General features: G+C 52.2%; 1 protein-coding gene across 5 annotated transcripts in view; it reads left to right on the forward strand.

Annotated features, from left to right (window-relative positions):
* The first annotated feature begins 18,111 nt into the window (after positions 1 to 18,111).
* The window catches only part of KMT5B (lysine methyltransferase 5B), a 60,606-nt gene continuing 57,225 nt past the window's right edge, over positions 18,112 to 21,492 (forward strand). For 3 of the 5 annotated variants that reach the window (XM_032282595.1, XM_032282599.1, XM_032282603.1), the window contains exon 1: positions 18,112 to 18,233. The gene's annotated coding sequence lies outside the window, so the exon portion shown is untranslated. Of the gene's footprint in view, positions 18,234 to 18,381; positions 18,584 to 21,492 lie in introns of those variants that run through there. The other 2 variants (XM_032282596.1, XM_032282600.1) reach the window with 1 other exon arrangement.

A 21,492-nucleotide genomic window follows, 5' to 3' on the forward strand; every position in this document is an offset into this window, starting at 1 on the left:
AACCCCTGCCGTCCTAGCCTTTGCCTCATCTGGTGCTGAGACCAGAGTCCACTACAGAGAACTCCTCATCCTGCAAGATGGGGCATGACCAGAATTGGACTGTCCCTGCTTGTCCATCGTGCCGTGCACATTCACGGAGAACCTGGTACGAAAGCATTCATAGACAACCTGCTTCTGGGTCAGGATTTCGTACAACTCCCTCATGTGATCTATTGAAAGTCAGCCCGCAAGATAAGGGTTTGTAAAAGAAAGCAATCAACAATATAAAATTTTTTGAGACAGGGTCTTTCTCTGTCATGCAGATTGTAGTACAGTGGCATGATCATAGCTCACTACAGCCTCAGCCTCCTGGGCTCAAGCGATGCTTTCATCTCAGCCTCCTGAGGACTATGGCTGGGACTACAGACATGCACCAAGTCCAGCAGGTTTTTTTGTTTTCTTCGCCGTGTTGTGCAAGCTGGTCTCCAACTCCTGGGCTCAAGTAATCTGCCTGCCTTGGCCTTTCAAAGCGTTGGGATTACAGGCATGAGCCATGGCACCCAGCCCATAAATAATATTTTTAAGAAGATAAAAGAAAAATATAAGAAAAGCAAAAGGGGCCAGGTACAATAACTCATACCCATAATCCCAATATTTTGAAGGCCAATGTAGGAAGATCACTTGAGTCCAGGATTTCGAGACCAGCCTGAGGAATGTAGTGAGACCCTATCACTACAAAATTGAAAGGCAGGCGTTGTGATGCATGTCTGTAGTCCTAGCTACTCAGGAGGCTGACGTGGGAGCATCGCTTGAGCCAAGGAGGTTGAGGTTGTAGTGAGCTGTGATCACACCACTGTACTCCAGCCTGAGTGACAGAGCCAGGCCATGTCTCCAAACAAAAAAAAGAAAGAAAGAAAGAAAGAAAGAAAGAAGGAAAGAAAGAAAGAAAGAAAGAAAAAGAAAGAAAGAAAGAAAGAGAAAGAAAGAAAGAAAGAGAAAGAAAGGAAGAAAGAAAGAAAAAGAAAGCAGGTCGGGCGCAGTAGTTCACACCTGTAATCCCAGCACTTTGGGAGGCCGAGGTGAGCAGATCACGCGATCAGGAGTTTAAGAACAGCCTGGCAAACGTAGTGAAATCCTGTCTCTACTAAAAAATACAAAAATTAGCCAGGTGTGGTGCTGTGTGCCTATAGTCCCAGCTATTCAGGAGGCTGAGGCAGGAAAATCACTTGAACCTGGGCGGCAGAGGTTGCAGTGAGCCGAGATCGCGCCACTGCACTCTAGCCTGGTGACAGAGCGAGACTCTGTCTCAAAAAAAAAAAAAAAAAAGGCAAAGAAGAAAACTCAAGGAGTTCATAACCAACAAACCTGCTCTGCAAGATATGCTTGAGGGAGTGATGCAGGTGAGATGAAAGGACACTAGGCAGTAACTTGAAACTGTTAAGAAGAAGTAAAGATTTCAATAGGGGTAATTATATGCACATTTATAAAAACTAGTACTATTGTAACAACAGTTTGTAACTCTACTTTTTGTTTTCTACATAACTTCAGAGACTAATACACTTTTAAAAATAATTAGGGTGCAGTGGCTCGCCTGTAATCTCAGTACTTTGGGCCGCTGAGGCAGGCAGATCACCTGAGATCAGGAATTCAAGACAAGCCTGGCCAACCTGGTGAAACCTTGTCTCTATTAAAAATACAAAAATTAGCCAGGCATGGTGGTGAGCGCCTATAATCCCAGCTACTTGGGAGGCTGAGGCAGGAGAATCACTTGAACCTGAGAGGCGGAAGTTGCAGTGAGCTGAGATCACATCACTGCACTCCAGCCTGGGCAACAAGAGTGAGACTTTATCTCAAAAAAAAAAAAATCAGTGTAATAATAAATAAATGGATTAATTAAACAAAGAACTAATCTAAAAGCTGGTATTTCTGTAACTGGTTTATAACTACACATTTTGTTTTCTATATAATTTAAGACACATATTTTAAATCATTGTCAGTTTATGTTTTGGGGCATAGAATGTATAAAGATACAATTTTATGACATCCACAACCATAAGAAAAAGAGATGGAGCTGTAGAAGAACACAGTTTTTGTGCTATGCTGAAGTTGACCTGGTATAAATTCAAAGCAGAGCATTATAACTTTAGGATTCTGATATGATTTGGCTGGGTCCCCACCCAAATATCATCTTGAATTGTAGTTCCTGTAATCCCCATTTGTCTTAGGAGGGATCCGGTGGAAAGTAATTGAATCGTGAGGGTGGTTACCTCCATGTTGCTGTTCTAATGACAGTGAGTGAGTTCTCACCAGGTCTGATGGTTTTTTTTTTTTGAGACGGAGTTTCGCTCTTGTTGCCCAGACTGGAGTGCAATGGCACGATCTCAGCTCACCGCAACCTCCGCCTCCTGGGTTCAAGCAATTCTCCTGCCTCAGCCTCCCGAGTAGCTGGGACTACAGGCACGCACCACCGTGCCCAGCTAATTTTTGTATTTTTAGTAGAGACGAGGTTTCACCTTGTTGACCAGGATGGTCTCGATCTCTTGACCTCGTGATCCACCCGCCTCGGCCTCCCAAAGTGCTGGGATTACAGGCTTGAGCCACCGCGCCCGGCCTCGGTCTGATGGTTTTATAAGGGGCTTTTCCCCCTTTTGGTCAGCACTTCTCCTTGCTGCCACCATGTGAAGAAGGACATGTTTGCTTCCTTTTCCTCCATGACTGTAAGTTCCCTGAGGCCTCCCCAGCCATGCTGAAGTGTGAGTCAATTAAGCCTCTTTCCTTCATAAATTACTGTCTCAGGTATGCCTTTGTTAGCAGCGTGAGAATGGACTAACGCTATTGTAACATAAGATGTAGACTGTAACGCTATTGTAACATAAGAAAGTAGCTGTAGAATATACACAGAAGAAAATGAGAAGAAATTCAAACATTTTGCTATTTAGAAAAACTTCAACCAAACACAACAAAAGCTCGTAATGCAGGACACGGGGTCCAGAAAAGCTATAAGCACGTAGAGCAAACAGCAGAACGACATCAGTGCATCTCTCCTTGTGCACTGAGAAGGCGTCACCCCGGATACTCTTGCCCAAAATGCACAACTTGAATCTACTCACCAGGAAACATCAGATAATCCACATGGAAGGATGTTCTGCAAGTCAAGACCATAAAAAGCAAAGCAAGACTGAGGAGCTGAAAGACACAACAACTGAACGCATCCTGTGATCTCGGATTGGCTGCGGGACTGGGGGAAAGGCATGTATCAGATTGTAGTATTGTATGGCTGGTGAGTTTCCAGATTCTGATAACTACCAAACTGATTATGTAAGAGAACGACCATTTTGGAAATACACATCGAAGTACTCAGGGGTGCGGAGGCAGGGTGTTCCTAACATAATCTCACATGATTCAAATCATCCTCATTATTCCTAGATTCTGTATTTGTGGGTTCACCTCTAGCTAAATTTATTTGTAATGCCCAAATCAGAACTTGGGCCCTTCTGCGGGCATTTGGAAGCCGGTGCAAACACAGAGCGGTGAAAACTTGGCGTCCCCAGAGACTAAAGTCACCTGCTGAGGTGAAGCCGTCAGCACTCATCTCCCTAATTCAGCTCTCTGACCCGTAAATAAGTGTCCTGTTCACGGTCTATTTAGTGCCCTGTTTTTCACAGTTTTGTGCTTTTTGTCGGTGATTTCGCCATTTAAAATGGCACCTATGCAGTGCAGAGGCTGTCTAGTGTTGCACCATCAAGAAGACTATGTGTGCCTTCAGGAGAAAACACACGAGTTAGATAAGCTTCATTTAGGCATGAGTTCCAGCACTCATGGCCGTGGGGTCAATGTCAATGGATCAATAATATGTATTAAACGAGGTGTATTTAGGCCAGGTGCAGTGGCTCACATCTGTAATCCCAGCACTTTGGGAGGCCAAGGCAGGTGGATCACCTGAGGTCGGGAGTTTGAGACCAGCCTGGCCAACATAGTGTAACCCCGTCTATACTAAAAATACAAAAATTAGCCGGGTGGTGCATGCACCTGTGATTCCGCATACTTGGGAATCACTTGAAGCAGGAGAATCACTTGAACTCAGGAGATGGAGATTACATCTTGGCTCCTCAAGCCAAGATCGTGCCACTGCACTCCAGCCTGGGCAACAGAGTGAGACTCTGGCTCAAAAAAAGAATAATAATGATAATAACAATCAATAAATCAATAAACAGGGTGTCTTCAAACAAAAGCACATGCTTTTTTTGAAAAGGTCACGTACTGACCAGTTGATGAAAATGCTGCAGCCAGAGGCTCACAGACAGCTGACCCTGTCTTCCCCTAAGGGCGAGGGCCCAGCATTTGCAGCAACTCTGTAACTACTGTGAGGAAGGGGAGTGTAAATAGTTGGTGAATTTGAATAATGAGAATGTGGCAGTTTCTCATACTAGTCTTTTTTTCCGTTAGTTTGGAATTATATAAAAATCAAGCCGGGTGTGGTGGCTCAAACCTGTAATCCCAGCACTTTGGGAGGCCGAGGCGGGTGGATCACGAGGTCAAGAGATCGAGACCATCCTGGTCAACATGGTGAAACCCCGTCTCTACTAAAAATACAAAAAATTAGCTGGGCATGGTGGCACGTGCCTGTAATCCCAGCTACTCAGGAGGCTGAGGCAGGAGAATTGCCTGAATCCAGGAGACGGAGGTTGCGGTGAGCCGAGATCGTGCCATTGCACTCCAGCCTGGGTAACAAGAGCAAGACTCCGTCTCAAAAAAAAAAAAAAAAAAAAAAAAATCAAACATTACCCCCAAAACAGGATTGTATCACTCCTGGCTTCTTGTTTACTTGGAATAAAATCCAGGGCCTTTAGCAAACACTGAGGGGCTCCCACGTGTTCCAGCTTCTGCCTTTTCTCCAGTTGCATTTCTTGCTCACCAGTATGTAGGGTCTCCTGGCACTCTCCAGAGAACACACTGAGCTCTCTCTCACCTCTGCATTCACTTGTCCTTCTGCTTGGGACACTTTGACTCAAATCCTTGACATGCCTGGGTCCTTCTCATCCGTTAGGTCTCAGCTTCCATGTCATCTGCCTGGAGAGTTTGACATCAGCCACTGCCTTTAAGGGCGGTGCCATTCACTGCCTCGGCTGCCAGCTGACTTCTCTCACCCTCCTTGTCACAGATTCTAACTCTTTTGTTTTTTGGGGTTTGTTTGTTTGTTTTTCCTTTCAGATAGTCTCACTCTGTCGCCCAGGCTGGAGTGCAGTGGTGTGATCTCAGCTCACTGCAACCTCTGCCTCCCGGGTTTAAGTGATTCTCCTGCCTCAGCCTGCTGAGTAGCTGGGATTACAGGCGTGCGCCACCACACCCGGCTAATTTTTGTACTTTTAGTAGAGACGGGGTTTCACCATGCTGGCCAAGCTAGTCCTGAACGCCTGACCTCAAGTGATCCACCCGCCTCAGCCTCCCAAAGTGCTGGGATTACAGCAATGAGCCACCATGCCCAGCTCCTAATTCTTTTGATTCTTTGTTTATTTGGTTACCGTCCGTCGCCCACCTTGGACTGTATGTCGATGAGGACAGGGATCTTGTCTCTTATCTACCACTGTTTCCCCAGGGTCCAGCTCACCACAGGAGCATATAATGTAGGTTGAAATTGAGAATGAGACTCTCCCTGGAAGAGGGATTAGCTAAACTTGGATCCATTGACCACCCCTGGGCTTGGGTGCAGAGTTGTGCCAGAAGTAACCCCTGTGGAGGCTGAGGGCATGGTTGGTAGAGATGAAAAGGTGGTGATTGGGCAGACCCCACGGAAGGCGTCTGCTCCAACCCACTGTGTCTTCAGCCCCACCCCTGGCAAAACCTTCGTGGAGCCTCCACAGGGATGCTGAGTGTTGACGGAGAGAGTCTCACAGTGCTGAAGAAGGTTCCAGAAGCTCAGTGCCCAGCGCCCCATCTCCATTTTCCTAGGCTGCTCTCTCCTCCAGCGCGGCCTTCTCCACTCTCCTCAAGTTGTCATCTTCTCCTCAGCCACCCTCACCCTCAGTGATAGCCTCGCCTCCCTCCTCACAGAGAAACCAGATGCAATCAGAAAGCAGCTTCCTCGTCCACCTGCTGCCCAGCCCTAGAAGTGTCCATGTTTACCCCACAAGTGACGCGCTTGCCCCTCCTGCCTAACGCAGCTCTCCCTCCAAACACCCAACGCCGGCGGCCTCCTAGGCCTCCTGGGGCCCTGCTCCTCCCAGCGCACTCTTCTTTATTTTCAGCGTCTTTGCCTCCAACAGGCCCATCTTGGTAAAAAAGCAGACCCTGAAACAAGGGTTTGGGAGCCAGCAGGTATTCCAGGAAGTGAGGAACTGGGCAGCGGAGCAGAAAGTTCCAGAAAGTGCTTTAACGCGTAGGTCTCACCACCGGAGAGTGATAGGGCTCTCCCCTGCGAGTGACGCCTGAGGAACCATGTGGCACTCACCCAGGAGTTGTCCCCAGAGGTGGAGCTGATGGGCTGCCTACGGCATCACCTCCTGGGCATGGCTGGGCTGTGCCTGCTCCCTTGTGGCCAGAGAAGGTCCCCGGGCAGAGAAAGGAGAGGCCACCCTAGGAGTGGGGACGATCAGCGTGCTGGAAGCTGCTGCAGCAGCCGCAGGACTCACACGGGCCAAGAGCAGCGCAGCCTCCGTGCCAGGCACACACCCACCCGAGAGGTGTCCGTCTCCTCCAAGGGCTTCTCCTTGGGCTCCACGTGCACTCGTCTGCCTCTGTCCGCCCATGAAACCAGACGTCCCTTCGCACTGCGCCCTAAACGCTCTTCTCTGTCTACATCCTCCTGTGGAGTTGCCGAGGCCATTCTGCGGTCATCCACTTTGTGCAGAGAGGGAACTGGCCCTGGGTTAGAACACGCGGAGGCTCATGGGCAGGGCGAGTGGCCGCCTGGCTGATCAGGGACTGACTGGGGAAAGTGTGGAAGACTGGGGACAGGGGATAGAGGCAGGTACAGGGACACGGGAGTGGGCACAGAGCGCACTTCAACACTTACCAGTTTGCATCCACACAATCAAGTAGAGGCAGGGACCCAGCCAGTTGCCATCAGCCAGCCTCAGGCCTCAGCCACCCCAGCGCGGGCACACTGGGCACGTGACCGTGGGATCCATGGATATGTCCTAAGTCACTCTGCTCTGCAGTGGCTGACATGAAGGGTGATAGGATGGCCTGGAGACGGCATGGCTGAAGAGTCAGGGTGGAGGTGATAACTTTGTGAAGATGGGACGCCAGCATCCAGAACAGTCTATACATTTTATTTTTGAGACGGAGTCTCGCTCTGTCACCCAGGCTGGAGTTCAGTGGCATGATCTCAGCTCACTGCTAACTTTGCTTCCCGTGTTCAAGCAATCCTGCCTCAGCCTTCCGAGTAGCTGGGACTACAGGCGCATGCCACCACACCTGGCTAACTTTTGTATTTTTCATAGAGACGGGGTTTCACCATATTGGCCAGGCTGGTCTCGAGCTCCTGACTTCATGATCCACCCACTCAGCCCTCCCAAAGTGTTGGGATTACAGGTGAGCCACCGCGCCCAGCCACAGTCTGTACTTAAATGAATGACCTGTATATGGCTCTGTGACCCTGGTGAGAAGAAGATGTGTTCAAATACCACGACATGGAAGCAGGGGCGGCCTGCTCCGCTTGGAGAGTTTGTCTTTCCCACCTCCACCGCCCTGAGCTCTGCAGGGATAGAGGCTGTGGTTCCCAAAGGGGTAAAGCCTCTACCAGGTGACACAGAACGAGGCTTACTGAACCGTAAGCCATATCTGCCATGTGGGCACCTTGGGCTTCTTGTGTCAAGTTCCAGCAAATGAGGAGTCAGCCACTTGGAAGGGGTAATGACCCCCAAGCTTCAGGAGAGAGGGCCACCATCATACAGTGGGGCAGGGGGGCCTGTGCCTGGTGTTCAGGTGTCCACTTAGGCACCTCTTGACACTCTCTTGGCCGTTTTTTAATGCCAAATAGCCAAATGCAGCGCGTCAGCCTGAGGAGGACGTGATGACCAGGGATGAGGCTCTAGGGTCATACCACCAAGGAAGCCACCGAGACAGGCCCGGCAGAAGGGCTGGCTAAGGGGAACCCAGACCAGACGGTAAACGAAGGAGCCTGCTAATATCAGTCGTGTTCTGAGACCCGCTGCAGTGGCAAGCACTCACCTTCCCTTCCAAGTTTCCCCTGGGAAGAGAGATGCACCTGAGTCCTGTAGGAGCTGTCCCAGAACTTACATGGAGAAGCAGATCCACGCAGCAAAGGGGCGGACTGTGGCGGATGCTCGGCCACACCACTCGCATCCTCCCTTGGAAGCTGGAGGCCCATCAGCCAGCTGCTGTGATGCCATTGGCAGGCGGCTCCCTTCAGGAATGGCCTCAGCTGATTTGGGCTGCCCACCCCAGGACACGCCCCCTTCCCAGGCGGGCCCGCGTCTGAGGACAGATTGGCCTAGAAGTGCAAGGGCTACCTCATCATCAGAGCTCCCCACGTGGCTAGCACCCCAGGTCAGCTTCTCCCTCGGCCCAATCCTGCTTGCCTCCCTTCCGTTCTCTTCCAAAGGCATTGATCCCAAGAGCAGCCTCGAACCAACTTCCTGCAAGTTCTCTGCCTCAAAGTTAGCCTCCTGGAAACCCAACCTGAAACAATACTGTACCGTCAACATTCGGATGGCAGAAAGAGCACGGAGTGAAAAATTATGGATGTCGATGACTGAGTTGAGAAGCATTCAGAAGAATAGGGCTCTGGAAGTAAAGACGTTTAACAGTAGTTTTTCTGTCTTATTGCAGACATTGACAGTGCCCGTCCACTTCCCTTCAGCCCCGCTACTCTATGCCACCAACCCTTCCAGCTGTAAGCACCTGCCCGTTAGCTCGAGGGCGCTCCCTGGCTGCATAAGGCTGCAATCTCAGGGAGCTGCCCTGATCCCATGACGGGCAGAAGTGGTGGATCAATACCCCAGCTCTCTTGCCTCAGTTGGAGAACACTGAAGCACAACCCCACAGTTGCCTGGAGGATCCCAGCAGGATTGACCAGAGTTGCCTGCAGCAGTAACTGATCATGAATATGCCCTCTGTTCTGGCTTCCTCCCTCTCCCTGTCTCACCTGCTTCCCAACTGGTGCTTCCTGGAATCATATTCTCAGGGTCTGCTTCTAGAGGACCTAGTCTGAGATAGCTGGTATCAGCCGTGGGCCTAGGAAGCAGCCACTCAAGAAGGGCTCATTTGCCAGCCAGAGGGTCATCAGGTGCCCACTGCTGAGGAGCAAGGTGGTGATCGCCCTGGCCTGCTGTAGCCTCACAGTGCTAAGATGCTCACGTGTTGAGGTGGGGCACAGGTGGGAAGGGTGCACAGGCATGAGCTGCTCCTGCACCTGAGTAGCAAGAAAGCAACAGTAGCCACCAGGATGGTAGAGAGGATGGCAGTGAGTGAGCTGATGGCAGACTGGAGACGAGAACCGCAGACCCCACAGCTGACTCCTAACTCACGGAAGAATGCCATGGTCAGAAAGCCCCCAGGATGGCATTTAAAAGGACCCCATCCAGCTGGGTGCGGTGGCTCACACCTGTAATCCCAGCACTTTGGGAGGCTGAGGCGGGCGGATCACCTGAGGTCAGGAGTTCGAGATCAGCCTCGTGAACATGGCGAAACCCTGTTTCTACTAAAATTACAAAGATTATCTATCTGGGTATGGTGGCGGGCGCCTGTCATCCCAGCTACTCAGGAGGTTAAGACAGGAGAATCGCTTGAACCTGGGAGGCGGAGGTTGCAGTGAGCCAAGACTGCGCCACTGCACTCCAGCCTAGGGAACAGAGCGAGACTCCGTCCCAAAAAAAGGTAAAATAAAATAAAAGGACTGCATCTTCTGCAACAAGACAGAATATGCTAAAAACTGACGTCCCAGATGGGATTCTAACAGTGTCCTCCTGCAGAGGAGGTGGGAGTCCCAGCCCTGGTGGCTCATGCCGCACTGTGCAGGGTGCTCTCACACCGCGTCCATGCAATAGAGGGCTCAGCGCGCTAGCTCTGTCACTAAGGCTGTGTGGCCCTGAGTAAGTCACTCCTCAGTTTCCCCTTCTGTAAATGTGATCACAGTGTTTTCTATCAGAGCCTTGCCCAGTGTGTGGCATGTGGTGGAAATTCAGTGAAGTGGCTGCTGTTTTGTCTTTTAAAAAACTGTGGGAAAATGCACATAATATAAAATTTGCCATCTCTATCATTTTTTCTTTTTGAGATGGAGTCTCACTCTGTTGCCCAGGCTGGAGTGCAGCAGTGTGATCTCAGCTCACAGCAACCTCTGCCCTGCCAGGGTCAAGCGATTCTCCCACCGCAGCCTCCTGAGTAACTGGAACCAACAGTGCCCTGGCTGAAGGAACAAGAATCTTCAGGTTCCTCGTCTGCACCTTAAACCTGCAACCTGTACCATAAATCTGGGTCATTCTCAGAAGCAATGTCTGGGAAACACCCAAGAAAAAACTATTTTGTAAAATTTGCTTGGCTGCAAGATAAGTCGTGGGAAAAACTGAAGTTTTCATTGAGCAGTAGTATTTTTCCAGATTGTTTCCCTCTTTTTTGAGAGCATAATTTGCAGGCAGTGATTTGCACAGAATGTAGATTTACAGGCCCAGGCACAATGGCTCACACCTGTAATCGTAGCATTTTGGGAGGCCGAGGCAGGAGAACTGCTTGAGATCAGGAGTTCAAGACCTGGATAACATGGTGAAACCCCGTCTCTACAAAAAAATTCAAAAAAATTAGCCGTGTGTGGTGGCAAGCGTCTGCAGTCCTAGCTACTGTGGAGGTTGAGGTAGGAGGATCACCTAAGCCCACACAGGTCGAGGCTGCAGGGAGCTGAGATCACACCATTGCACTCCAGCCTGGGTGACAGACTGAGAACCTATCTCAAAAAAAAAAAAAAAAAAAAAGAACTTAGATTTACGGTTAGAGAATTTTCACAACATACACACCCCGGCAATCAGCCCTCAGAAACACCGCATTTCCAGCTCACCTTAAAGTTTCTCACGTCCCCTTGTGGGCAATCCCAGCTGCCCAGAGGCTCATGACCCTTTGGATTTCTATCACCGTAGATTAGGGGATTTTCTCTTCCAGAACCTCATTGTTTGGAACCCAACAAGTTTTACTGTCTGGTTTCTGACATCTTTGTCTCAATGTAATGTTTTTGAAATTCATCTATGATGTTTGTAACAGTAGTCTGTTCCTTTCTATTTCTGAGCAGCATCCAACACCTGGAGAGACCACAGTTTGTCTATCCATTGTCTATCCAAATGGTTGGCATTTGGGTTGTTTCCAGTTTACTGCTATTATAAATAAAGCTACCACAAATAACTGTAAAGGAAGGAATAAAGAAAGAGAGTGGGAGGGAAAGAGATAGAAATAAAGAAATAGAGAAAGAGGAGGAAGAAAGGAAGGATGGGAGAAGAAGAGAGAGGAAGAAACAGACACTGATTGAACAAAACTAAGAACCTATAAATCCATTCTGATATATATTTGTGTGTGTATATATATATATATATATATGGATATGTATACAAATATATATAAATTGAAAATGTGATGAGTAATGGGATGTTCACATCCTCTTAACGTACCTCTCCACAGAAAACTTATTTACTACGATAGGTTAGCAGGTGAGCTGCCGATGGGAAAGGCTGGACACCCCTAAACCACATTACAGGTGGCCCAAGTGGACATCACCCGTAATGGGTCAAATCAAAACCCTGCACAACCTGGTAGAATGCCATACCAGGAACACAGTGTCATTTTTGTGACATTCCTGCCAGAGATCCCTGACCTTAATCTGACCATGAGGAAACATCTGAACGCCTAAACTGAAGGGCATACTACAAAATAATCAGCCTGGGCCAGGCGCGGTGGCTCACGTGTGTAATCCCAGCACTTTGCGAGACCAACGCAGTGGATCGCCTGAGGTCGGGAGTTCGAGACCAGCCTGGCCAACATGGTTAAATCCTTCTCTACTAAAAACACAAATATCAGCCGGGCATGGCAGCGTGTGCCTGGAATCCCAGCTACTCTGTCTCAAAAAATAAAACATAAAATAAAAATAATAATTGGCCTGTAACCTTCAAAAGTGTCAAGGTCACACAAGATGGGAAACAATGAGGAACTGACCCCAGGAGAAGGAAGCTGAAGAGACGCAACCACCAGAGCTCCCCTGCTATCACGATCGTTGGAAAAACTTGAACGGGGTTTGAGGATTCAATGGCAGCAACATAGCAATGTTAATGTTTTAGTTTTGATCATTGTACTCTGGGTTTGTAGCAGCCACCCCAGATAGAAGACAATACACTTCAATGTATTTGGAGGTAACGGAGCACCCAGGAAGTAGCTTACAGTTTGATGGTCTAGGAAAAAAAATTTGGTAATGTACTCGGAACCTTCCTGTATACTTGAAGTTATTAAAAAATAGGCTGGGTGCAGTGGCTCACGCCTGTAATCCCAGCACCTTGGGAGGCCAAGGCAGACAGATCACTTGAGGCAGGATTTCTAGACCAGCCTGGCCAACATGGTGAAACCGAATCTCTACTGCAAATACGAAAAAATTAGCCAGGCGTGGTGGTGCACACCTGTGATCCTAGCTACTCGGGAGGCTGAGGTAGAAGGATTGCTTGAACCCGGGAGGCAGAGGTTACAGCGAGCCGAGATCATGCCACTGCACTCCAGTCTGGGCAACAGAGCGAGACGCCATTAAAAAAAAAAAAAAGAAATTATTATTGCTATTATTTTTGTTCGTTTGTTTTGAGACAGAGCCTTGCTCTGTCACCCAGACTGGAGTGCAGTGGCATGATCTCGGTTCACCGCAACCTCTGCCTCCCGAGTTCAAGTGATTCTCCGGCCTCAGCCTCCCGAGTAGCTAGGATCACAGGTGTGCACCACCACGCCTGGCTAATTTTTTTGTATTTACAGTAGAGATGGGGTTTCACCACATTGGCCAGGCTGGTCTAGACATCCTGCCTCAAGTGATCTGTCCGCTTCAGCCTCCCAAGGTGCTGGGATTACAGGCATGAGCCACTGTGCCTGGCCAGAAATTATTAAAAACTAATAAGATACAGCTCCCCTGGCCCAGAAAGAAACCTTTGTCAGTTGCTGTTGGTCCTCTCTGTGTTTGCTTCTAGAGAGGGCTGGTTAGGGCTGAGTTTTATTTGGGGAGGGGAGATAAAAAAGGGTGTGTGATGGAACCCCAAAAGAACAACATCCTCAGTGACAGGGAAATTTTCCTGGTGCCTGTCTCACTGCCCCAGGCGGGCGCTGATCACACAACCCCCAGGGTACCCGTGAGCTGGAACGCTACACACCTTGTGGGGTGGGTGGTGGAGAAGCCTTATCAACAAAGCAAGCTCGGGCCCCCAGAGTCTGGGGAGTGGCTAAGAGCCCCTTGCACCTCCTTTTATCCTTGTAGCAGCCCTGGAAGGTTAGTATTATCTTTCCCCTCTTCCTCCCTCCCTCCCTCCCTTCCTTCAGCCAAAGCAGAAGTCTCGACACCGTATCCCCAGGGGCCGTTCTGAATGCTGGAGACATAGCAACGAACGAGACAAACAAAGCTGCCTGTCCTTGAGAAGCTGACAGTCTAAAGAGAGTCACCCCTAGGATGAATACTGAGAGATACGGAATGCTAGAGCTGTCGTGTGTGCTAAGGGGAAAGAACCCTGAAGCCATGAAGGAAGAATGAAAACAGGTCCTGGCTGGGCGGGCGCAGTGGCTCACGCCGTAATCCCAGCACTTTGGGAGACCGAGGTGGGTGGATTAGCTGAGGTCAGGAATTTGGGACCAGCATAGCCAACATAGTGAAGTCCCGTCTCTTCTAAAAATACAAAAATTAGCCCCGCGAGGTGGCGTGTGTCTGTAATCCCAGCTACTCGGGAGGCTAAGGCAGGAGAATCCCTTGAACCTAGGAGGCAGAGGTTGCAGTGAGCCGAGATCACACCACTGCACTCCAGCCTGGGTGACAAGCGTGAAACTCCATCTCAACAAAGCAGCAGCAGCAGCAACAAGCCCCTAAGAAACTAGGTCCTGGACCTGGGCAACGGAAGGGTACCTGATGGAGAGGTGGAAGGGTGTGGGGGAGGGGGTTTTGCTTTCCTGTGTGTCCTCCAGTTTAGCAGTCTTATATTTGAAACACCTATTAAACATCGAAGTGGTGATGTCTGATGTTCAGAGAAGTCCAGGCTGGAGAAAGAATTTGAGCATCTGAAACATATAAACAATTGTAAAGCTACAGAGGAATTTATTAGGCAGGTCCAAGGAATGGATCTTTTCACAGGTGAGGGAATGGTGTGTTACAGGCTACATCGTTTGCCCAAAATCCCATGACTGGTAAATTGCAGAGCTGGGATTCAAACCCAGGTCAGACTCGTGCTGACCTCTGTTGGCAGCTGCTGTACAGTCTTGCTGCTGTTGACCAGGGGTCTCAGGTGTGTCATTTGACCTTTCAGTGACTGTTTCTTTCTTTCTTTTTTTTTTTGAATCGGAGTCTTGCTCTGTTGCCCAGGCTGGAGTGTAGTGGCATGATCTCAGCTCACTGCAACCTCCACCTCCCGGTTTCAAGTGATTCTCCTGCCTCAGCCACCTGGGTAGTTGGGATCACAGGCACATGCCACCATTTCTGGCTAGTTTTTGTATTTTTAGTACAGATGGTTTCGCCACGTTGGCCAGGTTGGTCTCAAACTCCTGAGCTCAGGGGATCTGCCTGCCTCAGCCTCCCAAAGTGTTGGGATTACAGGCCACACCTGGCCTCAGTGGCTGTTTCTTCATCTATTCAAAGAGAGTGACAGTGGAGGGGCAGGTGGAAGGCAGGAATGGTGCCGGGGTAGTGGTGCTCAGGAATGTGACCAGGAAACCTGCCAGCCACCAAGATGGTGGGGGTCAGCCGGGTATGCTCCACTTTCCCTCTGGTTGCAGACACCTGCTCTCATCAGAGCAGTCCTAGCTTCCAGACGGGGTGGGGACCAGGGCAGATGTATGTGCAGAGCGCAAAAGCCAACATATAACTTTACAAGGAGAAGCGACCTGCCTCCAACCTGGAATTCTGGGGTCAACGTGACCTGTGGGCTCTCCCAGTAGGCACAGGATCAAGGCAAGTGAATCCCTGCCATCCTGTCACTGGGCGAACTTGAAGAAAGGGAGTGGGAGAGCACAGCAGGGTGGGTGGCACTAGGCTGGAGTGACCCTGGACACACCAGAGCCAGCCCTGCTAGGGAGACCAGAATAGACTCCATGGCCTCAGTCAGTGCCCTGGAAGGCATGCCACTCCCAGGCCAGCTCCAGGCTAAGCTGGCACTCCTGGCCAGCCTCACGGTGCTTCCGGGGCTGGCCGGGTCCCTTCCGCTGACTCGGTCTTTCTTTAGAGCTGTTAATCCTTTTCAGTCGGCCAAGCTGGGTGGGGGCCCCCTCGCCTCTGTGGCTTAGCTCTTCCACTTTGGGGTGTCTAGAGGTCTCACAGTGTAAATGCCAAGGGCTTCGGTCACACAGGGACTGGGCAGGTGCCTGGCCACCTACTTCCTGCTCTCCCTCCCCTGCCAGCTGGCAGGAGGAGCCTCCAACTGGCCTCTCCTGTGGGAGTCTCCCTAGGGAGGGCTCTCCTGGGCTGTGCCCTCCGCACAGCTCAGCCCTGGCCTCCCTGAGCCAGGACCCCACAAAGGCCTCAAGCCCCCTGCACGGCTCCACCAAGATCCTGAACCCCAACTCAGCTCTGCCAGGAGCCCTAGCCCACCCTGGGACTCTCAGCTGAGGCTAGAAGAGTGGCTGGCAATGTAGAGGAATTGAGGGAGGAATGGACACCGAACTGGGAGCCTGGGAACAGGCTGGGCTTGGATTTGCTCATCTGTATCCCTGCCAGGCTGTGGACCCAGCCTCGCAAGGAAATGTCCAAAACACTTCGCTTGGCATCGGGCAGTGAATGCATGGAAGTCCTGCATTTGGGGAGTATTGGGGCTTTACAGGGCTCAGGATTTGGTGTTCAGTCTGAAGGGCATGTGGAGAGCACCTCTACGCTTTGGGTGAGCTCTGGAAAGCTGGGGGTGGGGAGGACATCAGCTTTGGGGGCTCTGGAGGGCTGCTCAAGCATAGCTAGACTTGGGACCTGAGACCAAGGTCGACTTGGAGACAGATGATCTTTCCCTAGTGCACTCGCCTCCCGTGGGTATTTGGTGTTTCTGGGGTGCAAGTTGAGTACTTGGAGCCAGGCACTATGAAAATCTCAGAAAGTTTATGATTAAACCAGAAACCAAGACAACCAAAGCAATCACTTGTTAGTTCCATCTGCAAAGACGAACGTGGCAGGGTGGATTCTGCTGCCACAGACGACACTGCTTTTAGTGAACAGGCAGACAGGAGAGGTGCTCGGGCTGTGCCCACCACGAGAGGGAGGGACCTGCTGATGGGACAAGTGAGAGCAGTGGGAGGAGCTCTGGTTTTGAGGAGAGACCCGCTTCTTCCTCCATCAGCATGTATCCTCAGCGAGTCACCGTGCCTCAGTTTCCCTCTGTGGAACGCGGTTAAGAGCCTCATGTCTACCAGCCAAGGTCAAGGTGGAGGACGAGGGCAAATGAGGGAGGCGCTGTCCATCAGTGTTAGCTGGACTTAGCCCAGTCCTGTGTTGGGTGATCGTTCCCAGCCTCCATTCATCATCCTTTGTGGAGGACGATGGCCCTGCAGCCGCAGGGGAAACCAAGGCAGGCTGGGGTTCTCCCTGGCATCCGAGCTGCCTGCCCTGCCCGCCTCCTCTCTGTGGCAAGTGCAACCTCTCTCCTCTCCCATGGCGCACTGGCTGGTCTCACTGTCGTGCATTTCCTTACCACCCTCTTCCCAACACGCTCCAATTCACCCTCCAGGTCTGCGCTTCCTCGGGGCACCTGCAGGCACCGAATCAACGCGTCTGCAAGCCTGTGCCAACCTCAACTTCTCGCAGGTCCTCCTCACCCGCTTCCTGATTTATTCTGTATTTTTCACCTGAGTGGTGGATGAGGCCTCCGGCTCAAGCCCTGACTACTTTTCATAGAGGTCACCGAACTCCCCGTGCCTCAGTTTCCCTAGGTGTAAAGTGAAATCCACATGGCCCCCACCTCCGGGGGTCGTGCTGACGCGTGAGAGGGAGGATTTGCGAGGGCCTGGGCAGCCTCGCAGGGGTCGGGCGCGCGCTCATCGTTGTTCTGTTGTTTGCACTGCAAGACTGATGCCCAGGAAGGCTTTGCAGCCCCCCGGCTCCCAGGGGGCCCCCTCAGGATCTCCCCGCCGACCCCGGCTTCCAGAGGAGGGGCCGCAAGGCCCGCGCGCAGGGCCCATCTGGAGCGGAGCGAAGCAGATCGAAGCGCGGCACGGGGCGCACAGTGGGTGCTGGGGGCGGCGGGGCCCGCGGGGGGCCAGGCCGAGGCGCGCCCGCTCCCCTCCTCCCTTGCACGCTCCGCGCAGGAACGCTCAGGCTGCCCACATGGTCTCAGGGTGTATCTGCTGCCAGCGACCCCTATTCCCACAACAAAGACGGTCGTCTGCCCGGGGCCACCTCCCTCGGCGCAACCGGGACACACCGCAGCTGAGGGGCGTCCCCGTCCCCCAGGCGGCAGCCCAATGGGCAAGCTTCAGAGCCGTCCCTGGTAGGTGCAGGTGTGCGAGCACCCAGGTCAGCCGGGGCCCCGCCGGGACGGGGACCGGCAAAGAGACCGAGACGCGGTCGCGTAAGGACGGTACAAAACCCTAAGGTGGCGCCCACCGGGCGCCGGCAACACCGCCTCAGCCGCGATTTAAAGGGCAGTGGGGGCGGAGGGATACCGGCCACCGACCGGACGGCCGCGAATCCCTCCGCCACGAGGGGAGGGAACGGCTCGCGCTGAATCGCCCTTTGTCCCTCCGCCGTCGGGAGCGCCCGGCGCGGAACTCGCTCCCCGCGCGTGCCCGCGTCCCGCACAGAGCCCCGTGGAAGCTCCGCGGCGGCCAGGCCGGGCGGGAGGCGCGCGCACGCTGTGGCGGCCGCGCGGCACGGTGTCCCTCCGCCGTCGAGGCCGCGGCCTCCTTTTCGTATCCTTCCACCGTGCCCGGGCGGGGTCCGGGCGGCTCACCGGGGGCGGCGACGCGGCGGCGGTGCGGGCGGCGGGGCTGCGGGGCGATGAGGTGAGGACGCCCAGGGACCGGAGGCGGCACCGCGCGGCGCACGGACCTGGGACACGGAGTCCCGAAGCCGACGGACGCGTTTTGTACGGACGGCCGCGCGCGAGGCGGAGGTGAGGCCCCGGGCGGCGGGGCTTGGGGGCGGGCGCCGGGGGCGCGGCGAGCTGAGGCCGAGGGCGCGGGAGGCGCGGGGGGCGCGGCGGCGGCGTCGGCGGCCACCGGGTGGGGGCGGGGGGCTCGGCCGCCGCGGGGACTCATTTTTCCCGTCAGCGGAGGGAGCGGGCGGTGCTGCGGCCCGCTCCGCCATCTTGGATTTTACTCTCCATTTTTCTCTGGAATTATTTTTGGTGATTAATTTTCTGAGGGGACCGGGACTTGGGGCCCGGCGGCGCGGTCCCGCATCGCAGCTGCCGGGCAGCGGGGCCTTGGACGCTCCCCGAGGAGGAGCCGGGCGGCGCGGACGGTGAGTCTGGGGAGGGGGGGCGCCGGCGCGGGTGTGCGGGGGGCGGCCTCGGCGCCGGGGCGGGCGGGGGCGTGGGGGGCCGCGGGCCGGGGCCGGTCGCTGGGCTGCCGGGGCCGGTGGCGGGTGGGGCTGGGGCCGGGCGCGAGTGGTCGGGCGCGGGGGGCGGGGCTTCGTCCGGGCCGGTGCGGGGCCTGCAGTGGTGGCCGCGGCCGGAAGGGAGCGGTAGCGGCCGCCGGGCAGCGTCGGGGCCGGGCCCGCGGCCGCACGAGGGGAGCAGCCCCGCCGCTCGCGATTGGGGGACTCTGTTTTCCCTGTTCTCCAATGGGCAGCCGTGAACCGTCTCGCCCAATCTGCTCCCGCTGCCGCGCTGAACTTTTTGTTTTTGTTTTGGTTCGAGCGCGTTTCGGAGCCCTCGGGAGCTCGTCCTGCAGCCCACCCTCCTTCCCGACGGCGCCTCCGGCCGTGGCCCGGCGTCCCCGCGGCCGCTGCTTCCCCTTTGTGCTTTATCCGCTCTTCCTTCGTCCCCGGGTGTGTGTCTGTCCTTCCACGGAGCCGCGGATGATGTGCACCGTTGTCACCTCCGCCTTGGAAGGGGGAACAGGCAGGTTTTCACAATGACAACTCGATCCAACTTGCTGGATTCACATAGAAACAAGTTGGGTGCTGAAAAATTCAGTCTGGGTTTATTGGATCCAGGTCTGGAGCAGTAACTTACGGTCTGCTAAGTGCTGGAACTTTAGGAATACCAGGGAGGTGAACGTGTGTTTTTTGAAGTTAATATTTAAGAATTTGCCAAATGAAATCTACCTGGATTCGAGGTAGTTTTCCTTAGGATAGTGGGCGGATGAATTAATTTGATTGATTGTGATTCTTTGTGTTTTTTACATTTAAACTAGTTTGATATAAAGTGTAGGTGAGGATGGCCGTGTAGGTCTGAACTCTGCTGGGTAGGATCTTCAGAGGAAGCAGTTGACACCTATAACTTTCTTCCTTTAGTCTTCAATGTTGAGAACACGCCTATAATATTGGCAATTAGTAGTAAAAACAAATATTTTGAAAAGGGATGAGGAAATCATTTTTGCCTGAAATAATCACAGATATTGTGCGCACGTTGAAATACATAAATTGCTACTTGCTGTAGTTACAGATTTATTGTGTACCTGAAGGTTTAGCAATTTGAACCGCAGGTGTGGCCCTGTCTCTCTCGGAGCGCCTTATAATCCGGGGTTAGAGTCCACAAACGCTCTAATCCCGACATCTGTGGGAACTCCAGCCCATTTTTCACTTTTTAATCTCGAAACATTCTACTTTCTGGTTCCTCTCCCAAGCTCTGGCTGCACTAGCTTACCATGCCTGGTTCCTGTCGACCGTGCCCTACTGGGCATTCCTCCACCCCTTTTCTCCACCCCCGTACACACACGTCTTTGTGAAAAGCCCCTTGAGAATGTTGCCACTTCGTGAAACCTACACACACACACACACACGTCTCCCCTTGAGAATGTTGCCACCTGGTGAAACCTGCACACACACACACACACACACACACGCACACACACGCGTCTCTTATCTCGTCTGCACACGGGCAGGTACAGAGTAGGTACTCATAGACACTTGATGAATGGGTTCATGTATTAATCTCCAAGTTGTCAAGCTTAATAGTTTGTATTAGTTTTTGAAAATAAACCCACTTTAATGCTATTTACAAGCATCATTATTTTTTAAAAGCTGAGTTGAGTGAAGGGAATATGATAGATACTTGTTCAAGCAGAGAGTAGGACTCGATTCTTTATCCATAATCTTTGAAACCAAACTGTTTCATTACCATTTTCCAAGCGCTCTCGCACCTGTATTTTCATCTGCCCTCCCAAACACCCTGAACTTCTCGTGCTCTGAACTTTTCATTGTCGTAGCAGATGCCAGTGGGCAGTACTGGGGAAGGTGGAGGTGGATGGAAAGTAGCTGCCTCTGAGAGGGAGAGGTGCGTGAAGGAAGTGTCCCGGTGTCTGCATGTCTTTCAGCAGGGAGTTTGGTGGGTAGAGGAAGTTGTTTGGTGATTTTTCCCTTGAGTTATTTGAAAATGGGATTTTATCAATTTGTAGGTTTATAGGGCATGGATACGTGGCCAGGTTGTGTGACAAAGAGATTTGTGTGTGTGGCATCTAAGCAGCCCTCTGTCCACAGGAATGTCCTTCCCATGGCTTACAGACCAAATCCTTTCAGATAAATCATCACGGTCCGGTTATTTCGTGTTTCTGTGTACCATGTATGAGATTAACTTTGTCTCCAGTAGCAAAACCCTTTTCCTTGGACAGGAGTTCCAGGACTATGTCAGCCCTAGAACACTCTAATGGTTAAGAATCTTCCGCACACACTTTTTTTTTTTTTTTTTTGAGACGGAGTTTCGCTCTTGTTACCCAAGCTGGAGTGCAATGGCGCGATCTCCGCTCACCGCAACCTCCGCCTCCTGGGCTCAAGCAATTCTCCTGCCTCAGCCTCCTGAGTAGCTGGGATTACAGGCACGTGCCACCATGCCCAGCTGATTTTTTGTATTTTTAGTAGAGACGGGGTTTCATCATGTTGACCAGGATGGTCTCCATCTCTTGACCTCGTGATCCACCCGCCTCGGCCTCCCCAAAGTGCTGGGATTACAGGTGTGAGCCACCGCGCCCGGCCTCTTCCGCACACTTTTAACCACAGGGAGTGTGTGTCTTCACTCCATCACCCTATTAGCTCCAGTACTGCGTGTTACGGAAATGCAGGGAGTGATCCATTATGTGTGTGCATGGGGTTAATTTGGGGCTAGCTGGCATCCAAATGAGACAGACTTGAACACCAGGCTATCTTCTAGGGCTGTGTACAAAATTATGACTGTTGTATATAATTTTAGGAATACTTGAAGGACCATGGAA

Source organism: Sapajus apella, unplaced genomic scaffold (genome assembly GCF_009761245.1).
Source record: "Sapajus apella isolate SASKATOON/1434 unplaced genomic scaffold, GSC_monkey_1.0 scaffold14, whole genome shotgun sequence".
Taxonomy (NCBI): Eukaryota; Metazoa; Chordata; class Mammalia; order Primates; family Cebidae; genus Sapajus; species Sapajus apella.